Source organism: Bubalus kerabau, chromosome 10, assembly GCF_029407905.1.
Source record: "Bubalus kerabau isolate K-KA32 ecotype Philippines breed swamp buffalo chromosome 10, PCC_UOA_SB_1v2, whole genome shotgun sequence".
NCBI lineage: Eukaryota > Metazoa > Chordata > Mammalia > Artiodactyla > Bovidae > Bubalus > Bubalus kerabau.
In genome coordinates, this window is record NC_073633.1 from 34,170,249 (window position 1) to 34,186,450 (window position 16,202).

Genomic DNA, 16,202 nt, shown 5'->3' on the forward strand with positions numbered 1-16,202 from the left:
TATCCCAGCAGCTGTTGCAAGCTTAGAGAAAACAAATTGGAAAGGGACAAAAGAGAATAGATTGAGATCCATTTGAGTGACAGCTTCCTTGCCTTGGTCAACAGATGGTGCATTTATGGCATTCTTGGATCTCTAGGAGAAGAAGAATTCCTTGAGATCTGAGTTCAGCCCCATTTCTGCAAAAATTGCAGGGCTCATTCAGCTAGTACTTAACATTCCATCTGTTACCTTTTGGCAGTTTTTTTTTTTTTTTTTTTTTTTTTTTTTTTTTTTTTATCAAAGGTATTCATTACCTGAAGCCTCCTTACACTGTAACAGATGTGTTAAAGATATCATCATTCAGATATTCATTCATTCATTCATTTCTGATGACAGCTTAGGAAAGTAAAGAGAGTAAAATATTATTCTTTATTTACAGGTAAGGAGAGATGGCCAATAACGATCCTTTAATTTGGCCTTTCCCTCTTGCAGACACTCCTCTGCCCACCCCCCAACACCCCGACCCACCTCCTCCCATTTTAGCATCCCCAGAGAAAAAACTCTGCAAGCGTCTGGAGTAGATCACAGGAAAGGCAGATGCAGGCTCTTCACAGAGTTCCGGTTAAGTGATGGCTTGCCAATCCCTGAGGCCAGAGGTCTTCTCCAATTTTTTTAATCAGATAAATCCATAACTGGGTGCTGGAAATCCTTGGGTAAAATCACACCAGGATGAAAGGGAACAGATACAAAAGGATCACTTTAGAGGTCATTTTCCAAATACTTCAGAAATGTTTCAGGATATTCTGGGCTCCTTGAGGCACTAGGCTCTCTGGGACCACCTGTGTATGTGGACATGCCATTCCAAATTTAGAATCACATGAAGCTAGCACGAGCTTGGGAAGTTAATGTTGAAAATGTAAGTCTAACTCCCTAAGGAGCAGCGGTTAGTCTTAATTATCTGGAGGTGACTGTGTGTTTCTCTGGAAGGATATACACAATGATCCTTCCCTAAACTTTTAACGGTGATGATGATAATAATCGTAATAGCCACTGTAGTGGTAGTAAGCTCATATTGACTGTGTGCCAGGCACTATTTTGTTTCTATATGTATTAAATCATTTAGTCCTACAATAGTCTTATATAGTCAGTATTATTAATATTGTCCACATTTTACAATTGAGTTAGCTAAGGCACAGAATTAAAGTTACTTGCCCAAGGTCACATAGTGAATCAGTGGTGAGATTTAAATACAGGCAGCTTGTATTCGTTATCCATTGCTGTATTACAAATGACTCCAAAACTTAGTGACTTAAAACAGTATGTATTATCTCATACTTTACACGGTCCCACCCACTCTCAGAGTGTATAATATTAATACAAAAGTTGTCAGTACCAGGGAGCAGGATCATTGAGGGCATGATGCATTCCACACGGTCTGACTTCAGAGCCTAAGACACTGATCAAGAGAGGAAAAGGACAAGTTTTCTTTATGGTCAAATTCAGAAGAACCAAACCTGTGTCAACAAAGGGCATAGAGATGGAATGTCTTAGCCTGAGACTAGCTAAAGTTAATAATTTTCAGATCACTTATGCTTTGGGAATTATGTTTCCCTACCTTGCAAACTTTGCCATTTAGCTCCAAGGACAAGGAAAATGAAAAGCTGGGGATAATTATTTCTCTAATTCCCACTGTAAAGTTAATGATGAGAGAAATTAACCTGAGGAACAATCCCTCTTCCCTCTTTTTGTCTTCCTGTCCTTTGTCTTTCCCACTCTGATTTTGGGTCTCTCTCACAATTTATCTGTCTCTCATCCATTCCCCTCCCACCTGACTAGCTTTCTCTTTCTAGTCTCTCCTGAGGTATCAGTTCAGTTCAGTTCAGTCGCTCAGTCGTGTCCAACTCTTTGCGACCCCATGAATCGCAGCACACCAGGCCTCCCTGTCCATCACCAATTCCCGGAGTTCACTCAGACTCACATCCATCGAGTCAGTGATGCCATCCAGCCATCTCATCCTCTGTCATCCCCTTCTCCGCCTGCCCCCAATCCCTCCCAGCATCAGAGTCTTTTCCAATGAGTCAACTCTTCGCATGAGGTGGCCAAAGTACTGGAGTTTCAGCTTCAGCATCATTCCCTCCAAAGAAATCCCAGGGCTGATCTCCTTCAGAATGGACTGGTTGGATCTCCTTGCAGTCCAAGGGATTCTCAAGAGTCTTCTCCAACACCACAGTTCAAAAGCATCAATTCTTCAGCGCTCAGTTTTCTTCACAGTCCAACTCTCACATCCATACATGACCACTGGAAAAACCATAGCCTTGACTAGACGGACCTTTGTTGGCAAAGCAATGTCTCTGCTTTTCAATATGCTATCTAGGTTGGTCACGACTTTCCTTCCAAGGAGTAAGCATCTTTTAATTTCATGGCTGCAGTCACCATCTTCAGTGATTTTGGAGCACAGAAAAATAAAGTCTGACACTGTTTCCACTGTTTCCCCATATATTTATGTATATATTAATCTTTTATCCTTTTTTCTCCCTAGGTTGTTTTTAAGTTTTAATTTATAAAAAGGTTTTAGGAAGGAAGAAGTCAAGATCAAACAAATTCACCAGAAGGTGGTAGGTGGTCATTTTTATGTCAGTGTGGCTGGACCATGGGACCCAGCTGTTCATTCAAACACTCATCTGTTGGTGCTGTGAAGATACTTTGTGGTGTGATTAAGATCTATAGTCCATTGATTTTATGTAAAGGAGATTATCCTGAATAATATGAGTGGGACTGATCTAAACTGTTGAAACTGAAGTTTCCTGGAAGAAGAAATTTTGCCTGTAGATTGCAACGTCAGCTCCTGCCTGAGAGTTTCCAGATTTCTTGTCCTGATAGCTTGCCCTGCAGATTTAGAACTTGCCTAGTTCCCACAATCACCTAAGTCAATTTCTTTTCATATACATATCCCCTGGAGGAGGAAGTGGCAACCCACTCCAGTATTGTTGCCTGGGAAATCCCATGGACAGAGGAGCCTGGCAGGCTATAGTCCATGGGGTCACAAAGGAGTCAGACTCGACTTAGTGACTAAACAACAGCAAAACAATGTATCAATAAATGCAATGTGAATTGAAAATATCTTAAGTGAAAAATGCATTTACTACACCCAACCTACCAAACATCATAGCTTAGCCTAAGCCTGCTTTAAACATGCTCAAAATACTTACATTAGCTTCCAGTTGGGCAAAATCATTGAACAAAAAGCCTCTCTCATAATAAAGTGTTGAATATCTCATTGATTTATTTAATATTGTACTGAAAGTGGAAAACAGAGTGGCTGAAGGGTACAGGATGGTTGTAAGTGCATCAGCTGCTTATCCTACTGATTGTATGGCTGACCGAGAGCTGCCCTTGCCCAGCATCACAAGAGAGTATTGTACTAGCCTGGGAAAAGATCAGAATATGAAGTATGATTTCTACTGCACCACTGTAAAGTCAAAAATCATAGTCAAACTGTCATAAGTTGGGGACTGTCTGTATCCGTATATGAGTATGCAGGCATGCATGTTTGTGACCCCATGACTGTAGCCCACCAGGCTCCTCTGTCCATGGAATTATAGATATATAGATAAACACACAGCTTGCTGATTCTATTTCTCTGGTAGCACCCAGAATGATGCAGGTGGGAATGTCCAACAGTTCTGAAAGTAGTCTCTATAGTGGTTGGGAGAGGCAGGCTCGCGTTCATTTTAAAAGAGGAGTTGATTAATGTAAAGAAATGAATTGTTAGTGATACTTTTCTTTTGCGATGAAAATTCTGGATGTCCCTCAGGTTATGCATGCTGGCCATTTCCCCTCTCGTCTGAATTAGTCCCTGGTAACACCATCTTCAGACTTTTTTCAGTCACTCTTCCCTGTCCCATCAAAGCTTTATTGTCATGTTTTCTATTCTCTCAGGGACCTCATTGCCAATACATCGTTCTATTATTCTGTTTTATTCACATTTACATTCCTAGTTCTGAGCATTGCAATTTATGCCATTTCGTACAGGTTTACTTGAAGACCGATTGGTAAGTTTACATTTAAATAAGAGCATCCAGTGTCTTAACCCAGTGATAAGACAAATGGTCAGGTTCATGTACCATGAGGGGCAGTGAAAGAGAATACCTTGGGGCAGGAGGTCCTCCTCACGCTCCTCAAATCCTATTACTCAGCCACCTAATCAACTACCCATATTCATACACATTCCTATGCCTTTTCCCATACATGGTCACAGACTGATATTAAACCATGCAAAATGGTTAAAGATCCACATAAAGATCAGTCATCTCAAAGTGTGGTCTCAAGATCCCAACAGGTCCCCAACACACTCTCAAGGGGTCTGCTAGGTTGTCCATGTCCACCTATATTTCTGTGTGATACTATATATTCTTCATCCACTTCAACCAAACCAGCATATTAGAACATATTAGAAATGAAAAGGCAGATTTAAGAGTCATGTTCTCTTTTACTGTCATCCATGAAAGAGATTTGAAAAAATGTATCATTGTGGTCTTTTTCTCACTAGTTTTTTCAGGAAAAAATATTTTACATAAAACGTTACACACAATGAGTTTATTATTATTTTAAATGAGTTAATACATGCCTATTTTTAGAAATTTGATCTGTTTTAATTTCTAATATGAGAAATATCATTAGCTATAACCCATATAAACAAAAGCTCTTTGTGTTCTCAGTAATTTTGAAGAGAGTAAAGAATTCTAAAACCAAATGCTTGAGAAACTGTGGTTATACATCACTGATTATGTTTCTGTTGGACCCAGAAGCACAGTGTACCCCGGGGGTGGGGGTGTGGGTGTGGGGTGTGACTGGCCAGCCTCAGGAATTGGAAGCAGAGTGACAAGGAACCTCAAGCCTGTTCCTCTCCTTAATGGTCAAATCCACATCAGAGGCTGTGTTTTATATTCCTTCTTTGTCTTCTACAGAGCCTAGAAGGACCGTGAGTACACCATACACACTGTATAAGATGCATTGACTGATGTCTGTTGATCTTCAATTGTGCAGAATGTATTAGTTTGAAGTAAGGAGGTCTCTGTCATGCAGCTCAAGAAACTTAATATCAGTCTCAAAAGCTACAACGTGAACAGTTTTGTACCATTGTAAAGTCAAAAAATCATAAGCCAAGTCATCATAAGTTGGGGGCCATCGGCATCCATATATGTGTATAGATGTATAGATAAATGCAGAACTCATTGATTCTATTTCTCCGGTGGAAACTTGAATGACACTTGTGGGAATCTCTGCCCCTTACCCCACCACACACACACACACACACACACACACACACACAGCCTAGAGCCTGCAGCCTTTTCTCAGTGCATGGATGGAGTCACTAGGTCCGGGAGATTCTGAAGTTTTCCTTTGGTTCAAGAAACTAACAGGCCAGGACACCAATATTTACAGTCTGGATCTTAGATCAACTACAGATTAGAGACTGGTGATATATAACCCAGGGTGTACTGACTGTGTACATGCTCTATCTTGTACAGTTTTTAAGTCCAGACTAAAGTACAGTTACAAGTGCTGAATCAAAGCTCATCCTACTCACTGTGAGATCTTAAGCAAATTTCTTGCACTCTACCAACCTCAGTGTCCCTATCTGTAAAATAGGAATACTAATAATACAAGTTGAAAAGGTTGTGGTGAATATTAAATGATATAATGTATGCCAAATGTTCAGCAAAGGGGCCTGGCACCATGAAACACCTGAAAAAAAATGTGAAATACTATTGCTCTTATACGCCTGACACTTTTTTGTGTTAGGCAGAATAGAGGGGCCAGAAAATGAAGTTTCTGCTCCTACTTGATCGTTAATGTTTAATATTCGAAGCACTAGAGAGACCCATTGTCTCCCACAGTGCTTGCTGTGGATGAGGAAGGAAAACACAGATTTGTCTTGCTTCTTTTTTCATTCTCATCAAAAGCCTGGAAATGCAGGACAACCACTGGGGCATTAAAGACACAGTGCTTCCACTTTGACCTTCTGCTGTGTGTGAGTTTGGGACAATCCCCTTCAATCCAACAAGATGCTGTTTGAGTTGGAACAGGAGCTTCTCTTGCTGGAGGGGAAGGGCACGGCGCTGACCGGGCAGCGTGTTTGTTTGCCAAGGATCTTTGGGCCACTGGTTAACTGTCAGCACAGAGTTGGTTTTCATGTCTGGAGCCAGGAAAACATATTCCTTAATGCCCACATATTTGCAGTGTGACACACGTCTTGGAAGCCTGTCACACAGATTGCAGCAGTCACCTGATTTGTTTCCCAGGAAAGACTGTCTTCATGAGATATTATTAGAGATGAATGCTATGAGCGATGCGCACCGAGGACAGGACGGCAGCCACCTAACTTCAAAGTCTTCTCTCCTCCCCAGGCTCCTGTAGGCTGAGCCCTGTCATCAGCCTGCCCAAAAAAAGATCTTTCAGCAGCAAGGGGACTGTGACTCGCCTGGTATCTGCATTTGAGAATCAAAGGGCCAGTTTCAGGTAATGATCTGCTGTTTGTCTGGAGACAGGTTTGGGGACTGCTCTCCTGTTCTGCTGAAGGAATGGCAAGCAGAATAATTTCACACCAAACGGCTGGTTCTGGTGTGAGTTTAAAGTAAAACTGAAGAAAACAACGAACACCCATCACTTCACCAAGGCACCCAAAGAGGCAAATTAATGCAGAGGGTTGGAATGAAAGAGTGCTGAATGTGAAATCAACTGACTTGCTTGTTTCAGAAAAGGGCACTGAAATAACAACGAAGCTAGAGAGTTGTAACTCCAAGTAATGTCTGAAAAGAAGCTAAAAAGAATGCATATTGTTTAATAGGAAGAGCGAAAAACCGAGGAAAGATAAAACAAAACTTTCTGTGTTTAACAAGCTGTTTCCATCACTACTGGACAAAGGAGGAAAATGTGGATTAGAATTAGGGCTAAGTCACCAGAACTTTGTTGCTGTAGTAACAGGGGAGAAAATAGAACAAATGCTTCAGTGCATCATTAAAGCAGGAGGGGTCCCTACATGTTAGGAGTGGCTCGAGACCATCTTTCAGTTTTAGGCTGCTGCTGCTGTCATGTCGCTTCAGTCGTGTCCGACTCTGTGCGACCCCATAGACCGCAGCCCACCAGGCTCCCCCGTCCCTGGGATTCTCAAGGCAAGAACACTGGAGTGGGTTGCCATTTCCTTCTCCAATGTAGGAAAGTGAAAAGTGAAAGTGAAGTCACTCAGTCGTGCCCGACTCTTCACCACCCCATGGACTGCAGCCCACCAGGCTCCTCCATCCATGGGATTTTCCAGGCAAGAGTACTGGAGTGGGTTGCCATTGTCTTCTCCGTCAATTTTAGGCAGTGAGTTGCAAATACTATAGTGCGTTATTTTCTATCTAATCTTTTCTTCTTCTTCTTCTTTTTTTTTTTTTTTTTTTTTGGTCACATGGCATGGGGGATCTTAGCTCCCCAGCCAGGGATTGAACCCACACACCCTGCAGTGGGAGCATGGTGTCCTAACCACTGGACCACCAGGGAAGACCTCTACATGAGCTTTGACCTAAAGAAACTTTTGTTATTGCAATAACAATGAGGCAATGGCAAGGTTTAAAAATAACCAAGACAAGACATTAAAATATCAAGTAGCAAATAGTAAGTATGTCCTTAATAAATGAACAGGTTTTTAGAAACAAGGAAGTATGAAGAGGGGGAGATGGAAGACTGTAAGAATGTGAATGCTTAATTTTCCAAATGTGTGTTCTCGTTGGTGATATTCTCCCTCAACAATTGGAGGCTCCCTCCAGATTCAGCTCATTCATCTCCAATATCTATCCACTGAAGCTGAAGCTCCAATACTTTGGCCGCTTGATGCAAAGAGCCAATTCACTGGAAAAGACCCTGATGCTGGGGAAAATTGAGGGCAGAAGGAGGAGGGGAAGTCGGAGGATGAGATAGATCGCATCATTGAATCAATGGATATGAATTTGAGCAAGCTCCGAGAAATAGTAAAAGACAGAGAAGCCTGGCGTGCTGCAGTTTATGGGGTCGCAAAGAGTTGGACACTGACAGCGAATAAACAGCAACAACCAATTCTGATCCATCCATCACCCTTCGTGAGATCTGAGCATCCCCATAATTAGGTTAGATCGCCCTCTGGTGGCAAGGAGTTAATCTTATCCTCTGCCTTCCCTCTGATGAGTTCAACATTTTGGTAAACAGCGTTTTCATATGAAGAAAATACAAACTCACAATTTTTACAGAATAAAGAAACCATAAAATATAAACTACTTATAGTTTCTTTTAAATTTCTTGTAAATAATTCAGGAAGTAATTTGGGATATTGAAGAACCTGAGTAATAATTATTCGACTATTTTATAAAAAGGGGAGGGGTATCATTAATAGGGATTCTTTGTTACTGAGATTGATAGGAAGCTTGGAAAATAAGCTTTCACTGTTGATGGCAAATAAAACACTCTGATTTATAAGTAGATGTTTTCAGCCAAAACAGCCTTCACAAACCTACTTGAAATGAACCTGAAGGCCAACAATTACTGAAAATAACTAGGCGATAAGGGGGGGGGGAGGTAATAATTGAATTTCAACCATCGTCTAAGCAGATAGGATTAATAATTAATAAACAGACAGGATTCTTGCCCTGATACTGTCACTGTCTGGTTCTGTGTTCTTGGATTTCACTAGATACTCTGATGATATTCAAATAAATTTTCTCGGGCTTCCTTGGTGGCTCAGTGGTAAAGAATCCACTTTCCAATACAGGAGACTCAGGTTCGATCCCTGATCCAGGAAGATTCCACTTGCCATAAAGTACCTAAGCCAGTGCACCACACCTGTCGCACCTGTGCTCTAGAGCCTGGGAACAACAATTATTAAGCCCACAAGCCGCAACTACTAAAGCCCTGAAACCTACGGCCCGTGCTCTGCTATAAATAGGAAAAGCCACCGCAATGAGAAGCCCATGCCCTGCAACTAGAGAAGAGCCTGTGTAGCAATGAAGACCCAGCACAGCCAAAAATAAATAAATAATTTTTTTAAATTTCCTCTTTTTTCTTTAAGTGTTTCCAGTATTACTTGCAACCTAAATATTAACCAAAGTAACATTAACTCAATATTCTCCAGAAAGCTGCAATCAGCATTGACCAATAATATATGCACACACATTAGGGAGATAATTAAAAACAATGAATACATGAAGAAGGTTTCCTCTGATTATTTAAAAGGCAGTGGAAAATATAGCAGAAATGAACATCAAAGTGGACATTTTATGGACACAACTGCAGGGAGAGGGCCTGACATTTAATTTCAAATTCAAATTTTAAAGGAAGAGTCTATAAATGAGCTTTGGGCAAGGGTTCATCCAGGTCCACATAACCATGACTGCAAGCAGGGTGAGTAGGATAGGGTTGGGGGTTGGGGCAAGTAACTCAGCAGATGTCCACTGCAAGGACAAAATTCATATCATCTAAAATAAGTGAATGATCTCTAGATTTGACCCCAATAAGTACGTGTTTACGCTGCTGCTACTGTTGTTGATAATTAACAAGGAAGTGGATATTTTTTATTTATCTCATTGACTTTAGGTAGTAGAACTAAAGCTATATTATTCACTTAATGTATTCTACCTCATGCTACAAAAAAGTTTTATGTCTCTGTTATGATTTATTACAAGGAATATAATAGTAAAAAAAAACTAATCTCTTAGATAAAAATGCATCTGAGCCTTAATGTCTGCTGTGAAAAGTGGAAGTCATTCAGTCGTGTTCGACTCTTTGCAACCCCATGCACTATACAGTCCATGGAATTCTCCAGGCAAGAATACTGGAGTGGGTAGCCATTCCCTTCTCCAGGGATCTTCCCAACCCAGGAATCAAACCCAGGTCTCCTGCATTGCAGGCAGATTCTTTACCAGTTAAGCCACCACAGAAGCCCTAAATGTCTGCTATAAAATTCCATAATTTGAAAAAAAAAAAAAGCCAAATTTTAATAGAAGGATTTGAGACAGGAGCAAAGATCATTGGTGAAGTACTCTTTTAGTATGATTTTTGTCTAACATTTTTACGTTTCCAGTGTTTTTAGATTCATACACTAGCTATTTCCTCTAACACTGCAGGCAGAAGGATTATTAGTTAATGTCCACTTCATTAATTAGAGAAAAAAAATGAGGACCTTCTCAAGATCACAAAAAAACTCCTAGAGAAGTTCACGGGTTCTTGTTTGATCCTTTCATCAATTCATCCATTCATTTCCCAACAGATACCTATTGAGTAAATCTGTTTGTAATGTGTGTATCCTTCTAAGTGTAGAAAATGTGAATAAGATAAAATATCCGTATATGCAAGGAGTCTGGAATATAGTAGGACCAATCAGGCAACTAGAAAATAGGCTGAAATGGGTGCTTTATAAGTTTGTGGAATCAGAATTGCAGAAGCTAAAGAGACCTTAGAAATTATGTAGCCTGACTTCTCTCATAGGGTACACTCTATAGAATATTTGGTGTGTGTGCATGCTAAGTCGCTTCAGTCATGTCCGACTCTTTGCAATCATATGGATGGTAGCCCACCAAGCTCCTCTGTCCATGGGACTGTCCAAGCAAGAATACTAGAGTGGGTTGCCATGCTCTCCTCCAGGGGATCTTCCTGACCCAGGGATCAAACTCACATTTTTTATGTCTCCTGCATTGGCAGGCAGGTTCTTTACCACTAATGCCACCTGGGAAGCCAAGAATATTTGGTATCCAGGATCAACTAAAGCCCTAGAAATTGCTGTTCCAGCCACCATCCTGGCCAAGAGAACTATACTGTGCAGTGGGAAGGGAGAGGGGACAAGGGAGGGCTAGTTAAGGAAATGTCTCTTACATTTGCTGGGTCTCTGGAACAGAATCTGGGCATGTGGACAGAGAAGTGAACCAGGCTGGCCCTTGTCCTAAGTTTGGGGGCCCAGGCTAAGGAGAAATGGAAAAAGGAGTCCTGAATGAGGGCAGGCCAGAAAGCAAGGGAAAAATAGAAATTTAACAGCTAAGGAGCAAGTCAAGATAAAAACCAAGATCCATAGTGAAATGGTTTCAAGCAGAAACAGGCAAGGTTGCAACACAGGTTAAAGAGGTGATATCCAGAATGAAAACTTGGAGCAATTTTAGGTCTTCCAGGAATGAGCCCAAAGAACAAGAGAAAGCTATGAAGAAGACCAAGACTGTTTCAGCACTTTCACTTATTATTTCCTATTTGCTATGGCCTGGGCTAAGCACTAGGTAGAAAATATGAAGACGATCTAATCCAGATCTCAGAGTTCTCACAGCCTCCTTATGGGCGATGATCAAAGGCCATCTAATATGATCAGTACGATGATGGAGGAGCCATAGGAGCCATAGAAGAGGAACAAGACCTCTGAAGGAGGTGGCTGTCTGAGTCTTACAATATGAGAAAGACTCGAGTAGATGAAAGAACTGGGAAAGACTTTCTAGATGAAAGAAAAATGTCAAGGGAAGGCCCAGAGAATGAGAGACAGCATGGTGTAAAAAGGAACTATTGGTGGTTCTATATTGCTGGATTATCAAGTGTAAATCACCGACAACCAGATTTTTCCTTTCCTGTACTTGAGAAGTTACATTTTAGAACCTAAGTAAAGGTCATTACACTTAATAATGTATTAATAAAGTATTAATACTGTATAATAATGTATTGATAAAGTATTATTAAGTACACTTAATAAGACAATAAAGTATTAACATTAATACTCATATTATTTGTTTTGCCCTTTCATAGTAGTCTTAGAATATTCTCAAAATATCAAAAGTCTGACTCCTTTTGGTGGCTCAGCTGGTAAAGAGTCCACCTGCAATGCGGGAGACCTGGGTTCGAATCCCTGGGTTGGGAAGATCCCTTGGAGAAGGGAATGGCTACCCACGCCAGCATTCTGGCCTGGAGAATTCCATGAACTGTATAATCCATGGGGTTGCAAAGAGCCAGACACACCTGAGCAACTTTCACTCATTCATAGTTACTATTTCCCAAGGCTGCAGATCATCTGAAAATTTGATGAGTATTCTTTTTCTAGTTTCCTTTAGTCCTTGATTAAAATATAAAAATAAAAAAGTTGAGCAGTACAGCAGTAAGTCTAGAGCCCTTCAGTATTCTCTAGAGAGCTCCTGTCAAGCTGTGATTGAGCCAGCAATCAACAGACTACACATATGGTTGTTTAATTAGCTAATACTCTGCAGGGATGAGAGATTGTATGGCTACCTAGGGCCAGGAAAGGCAAGTTAGGATAACTTGGAAAGAATCCAGATGTAAAAGTGCACCTATTGAAGGGGAGTTTGGACATCAGAAGACAGATCCGCCTATTAGTGTTGGAGGGAACTCAGTCCAACAGGCAGTTTCTGGAAATCATGGTAACAGACAATAAGCAAGTAGTCAAGTGGGAAGGCAGGCAGAGAATAAGGATTACATAATATAATGGGTTTATCTAAAAGGCAAGTGAGGCAGAGTGTTAGGGAGGATATTTGGAAATGTCCTCTTCAGCATTTAGGGGTAAAAGGACGTATTTCTGCAACTGACAAATGGTTCAGAAATATAGATGCATTAATTAATTATGTATGTGTATGTAATATATATATCAACTACACATATGTGGGATGTATGTGTATCTATCTATCTACCCAGAGAGAAAAAAATATAAAATGTGATAAAATATTAATATTTGAAGGATCTGGCTGAAAGATAGTCTTGAATTCTTGGCACTTTTCTTAAAACTTTTCTGTAGAACCAAAAATATGTCAAAATTAAAGTTTAAGGGAAAAAAAAATCCCATAAAGTAATGCCAAAGTGGAGTGGAGTGACTGATTAGGGTGCTTGCAACTGTTCAGGTGAGAGGTGATAAGTGCCAGGTGTAGGCAGGAATAGATGGGAGAAGGAAGCAAGAAACATTATACAGGTGAAGGTGCCCGTATTGACAACACAATAGATAACTCAGATGACTTGGGATTTTCTTTCTTTCCTTTTTTTTACTTTACAATATTGTATTGGTTTTGCCATACATTGACATGAATCCGCCACAGGTGTACACGTGTTCCCCATCCTGAACCCCCCTCCCACCTACCTCCCCATCCCATCCCTCTGGGTCATCCCAGTGTACCAGCCGCAGGCACCCTGTATCATGCATCAAACCTGGACTGGCGATTCGTTTCACATGTGATAATTTACATGATTCAATGCCATTCTCCCATAACATCCTGCCCTCGCCCTCTCCCGCAGAGTCCAAAAGACTGTTCTATACATCTGTGTCTCTTTTGCTGTCTCGCATACAGGGTTATCGTTACCATCTTTCTAAATTCCATATATATGCATTAGTATACTATATTGGTGTTTTTCTTTCTGGCTTACTTCACTCTGTATAATAGGCTCCAGTTTCATCCACCTCATTAGAACTGATTCAACTGTATTCTTTGTAATGGCTGAGTAATACTCCATTGTGTATATGTACCACAGCTTTCTTATCCATTCGTCTGCTGATGGACATCTAGGTTGCTTCCATGTCCTGGCTATTATAAACAGTGCTGCGAGGAACACTGGGGTACATGTTCAAGTCAAGGTGCCAGAGAGAACGGTATCGCCTTCACAGTTTACGTGATGATCATCATGGTAGAGAGTTACTGATGATATTGCAAAATATGGACTCTGTGGGAGAGGGAGAGGGTGGGAAGATTTGGGAGAATGGCATTGAAACATGTAAAATATCATGTATGAAACGAGTTGCCAGTCCAGGTTCGATGCACGATACTGGATGCTTGGGGCTAGTGCACTGGGATGACCCAGAGGGATGGTATGGGGAGGGAGGAGGGAGGAGGGTTCAGGGTGGGGAACACATGTATACCTGTGGCGGATTCTTTTTGATATTTGGCAAAACTAATACAATTATGTAAAGTTTAAAAATTAAAAAAAAAAAAGCAAAAAAAAAAACACAACTGTAATTCTAGGAAAAAGACATGAAGGGGAATAATGTGGACTGCGACTAGAATCCCTGAATACTTATTAGGTGAGTCGATCAGTTTTTGTTGTTGTTAAAGTATCCAATTAAATTTAACTGTGGTCCAGTTGGTAAATTTGTATTTGTGCACCCAGCCAGAAAAGGACTGCTTTCATCCCCAATGAAGACGAAGAGTCCTGAATGCTGAAAGGTAACAAGAGCAAGCCCCTAGTTGTGAGATAAACTTTCAGAAGAGCACAGGTGCCTTGCTTAGGTGGGCTGGTCATCCCACCTAAGCAAGCCTTTTCATAGAACCTGCTGTCCCACCCAACTCTGTGGCCTTAACAGGCCTCTCGGGTGACCAGGCCCAATAAGAAAGGCCTCTGTCAACCAGAGCTTACTGGTGCTCTCTCATCTGCATTTCAATATCCTGAAATGTTAAGCCTCCACCCTCTTTGCATTTCCCAATAAATTTCTTCTTACCAACTATCATGGTGGAATGTGTTACTTGCTCACAATTCTTCCTTCCCCACAATTCTTCCTTCCCTTCCTGTTCACCCTGTGGTCTTCCCCACCCATTGACTCTGGATTGGGCCATCTGGAGGAAATGACAGGTACAAGTTCTGAGTAGGATTATATGTTTCTGTTTCCACTCTTGACAGATGCAAATTCTGAACAGAAGCATCATCTGTTTCTGTTTCCTCTTTTGTCCTCCTCTGCTCGGCCAGGACCACAAACTCTGGCTAATGACTGCTCAATTTGCTTGCTCCATGTGGACCCAAATCCTTGTACCCAAGTCTAGACAAGCCCAACCAAGTCCAACCAAGCCAAGCAGAGCCACAAATCACCTAACAGACAGATGAAGAAATGAAAGTTTATTGTTGCAACTGTTGAGTTTGGGGTTGTTTATCACACAGCATAATCACAATAAAAAGTGATAAGTAACTACCAGTCTCTTGTCTATTTGGTTTGCAGCTTTTAACTCACCTCTTGGATTTGATACTTTAGAAGTTTTCTTTGGAACTGAACTGCTTTTTTCTGGCCTCTCTGGCTTCCCTCTACAAACCACCCTTAATCCATGGATCATAAGGTTTCTGGCCCCCACCTTACAACTCTGACCCATCAGGGCAATTCCCTGTCCTTGCAACCCCACTGAATGTTTACAGGCCCACAGATCAGGAAATAGACATGAGATGGCCAGTATTCAGAACACAGAGGTCCTCACCTTTCTAAATAAATTCAGTTACTTAGAAAGCTTTCCTCTTTAGAACACAACTGCAAAGGAATGAAAAATGATTGGAAATAGTGAAAACCATAAATGCTCCCAATATTCAGGCCCAATGGCAGAAATTTATTTTTCAGAGGAGAATTCCTCACTCACAGACTGTATGTTTTTATATTGCATGTACTTATAGCGAACATGGTCCTATGTTTCAAGGCCACATCTGATTGGAGGAGGAGAGAAATCCTGTATGCAGGGATACTGACATTTGGGAGGAGAGACATCTGACATTCTCATGGACAGAGAGAAGATAAAAACCTGTTAAAATGGGACATTAATAAAAGCAAAAAGCCCAGTGGTAAGTATCCCTATGCACCACAGGACATCTCTGTTGTATAGTGGATCAAAGTATTTGCTGGGATTTTCTTTTCTTCTTATTATTTATTTTTGTTGAAGTTTAGTTGATGTACAATTGGGATTTTCTTTTATCCCAGAATTTAGCTATCTGAATATAATTGTTTCATGGGGGCAATCAAAAGCTCTCAAGTTAGTGGTTTCTAAATGTTAATGTGAAGAGCCGACTCATTAGAAAAGACCCTGATGCTGGGAAGATTGAGGGCAAGAGGAGAAGGGGACATCAGGGGATGAGATGGTTGGATGGCATCATCGACTCAATGGACATGAGTTTGAGCAAACTCAGGGAGATAGTGAAGAACAGGGAAGCCTGGCGTGCTGCAGTCCATGGGGTCGCAAAGAACTGGACATGACTTAGTGACTGGACAACAAGTGTCAACGTACCACTAAGCTTGCTAGGAACGCTCTCCATAAAACATACCATAAATGAAATTCTGTCCTGCTGAATGCCTTTAAGTGACAAGCACTACATGTTTTCTCTCAGGGTTTGAACAGCTGGGGCCTGGAGTAGGGTATGTTGAATGTCTGAAAGCACAAGAGCAGCCCTCCACAGTCTCCTTAAGAATCTGTATGGCTCGCGACTTTTGTGAGTTTTCAGGT

At 41.1% G+C, this 16,202-nt stretch overlaps 1 long non-coding RNA gene across 1 annotated transcript; it reads left to right on the top strand.

Annotated features, from left to right (window-relative positions):
* Positions 1 to 9,210: 9,210 nt before the first annotated feature.
* Positions 9,211 to 14,908, top strand: LOC129620559 (uncharacterized). Its single transcript, XR_008698551.1, has 4 exons — positions 9,211 to 9,393; positions 13,977 to 14,035; positions 14,122 to 14,177; positions 14,629 to 14,908. It is a non-coding gene; the product is annotated as an uncharacterized LOC129620559 (long non-coding RNA).
* Positions 14,909 to 16,202: the final 1,294 nt, after the last annotated feature.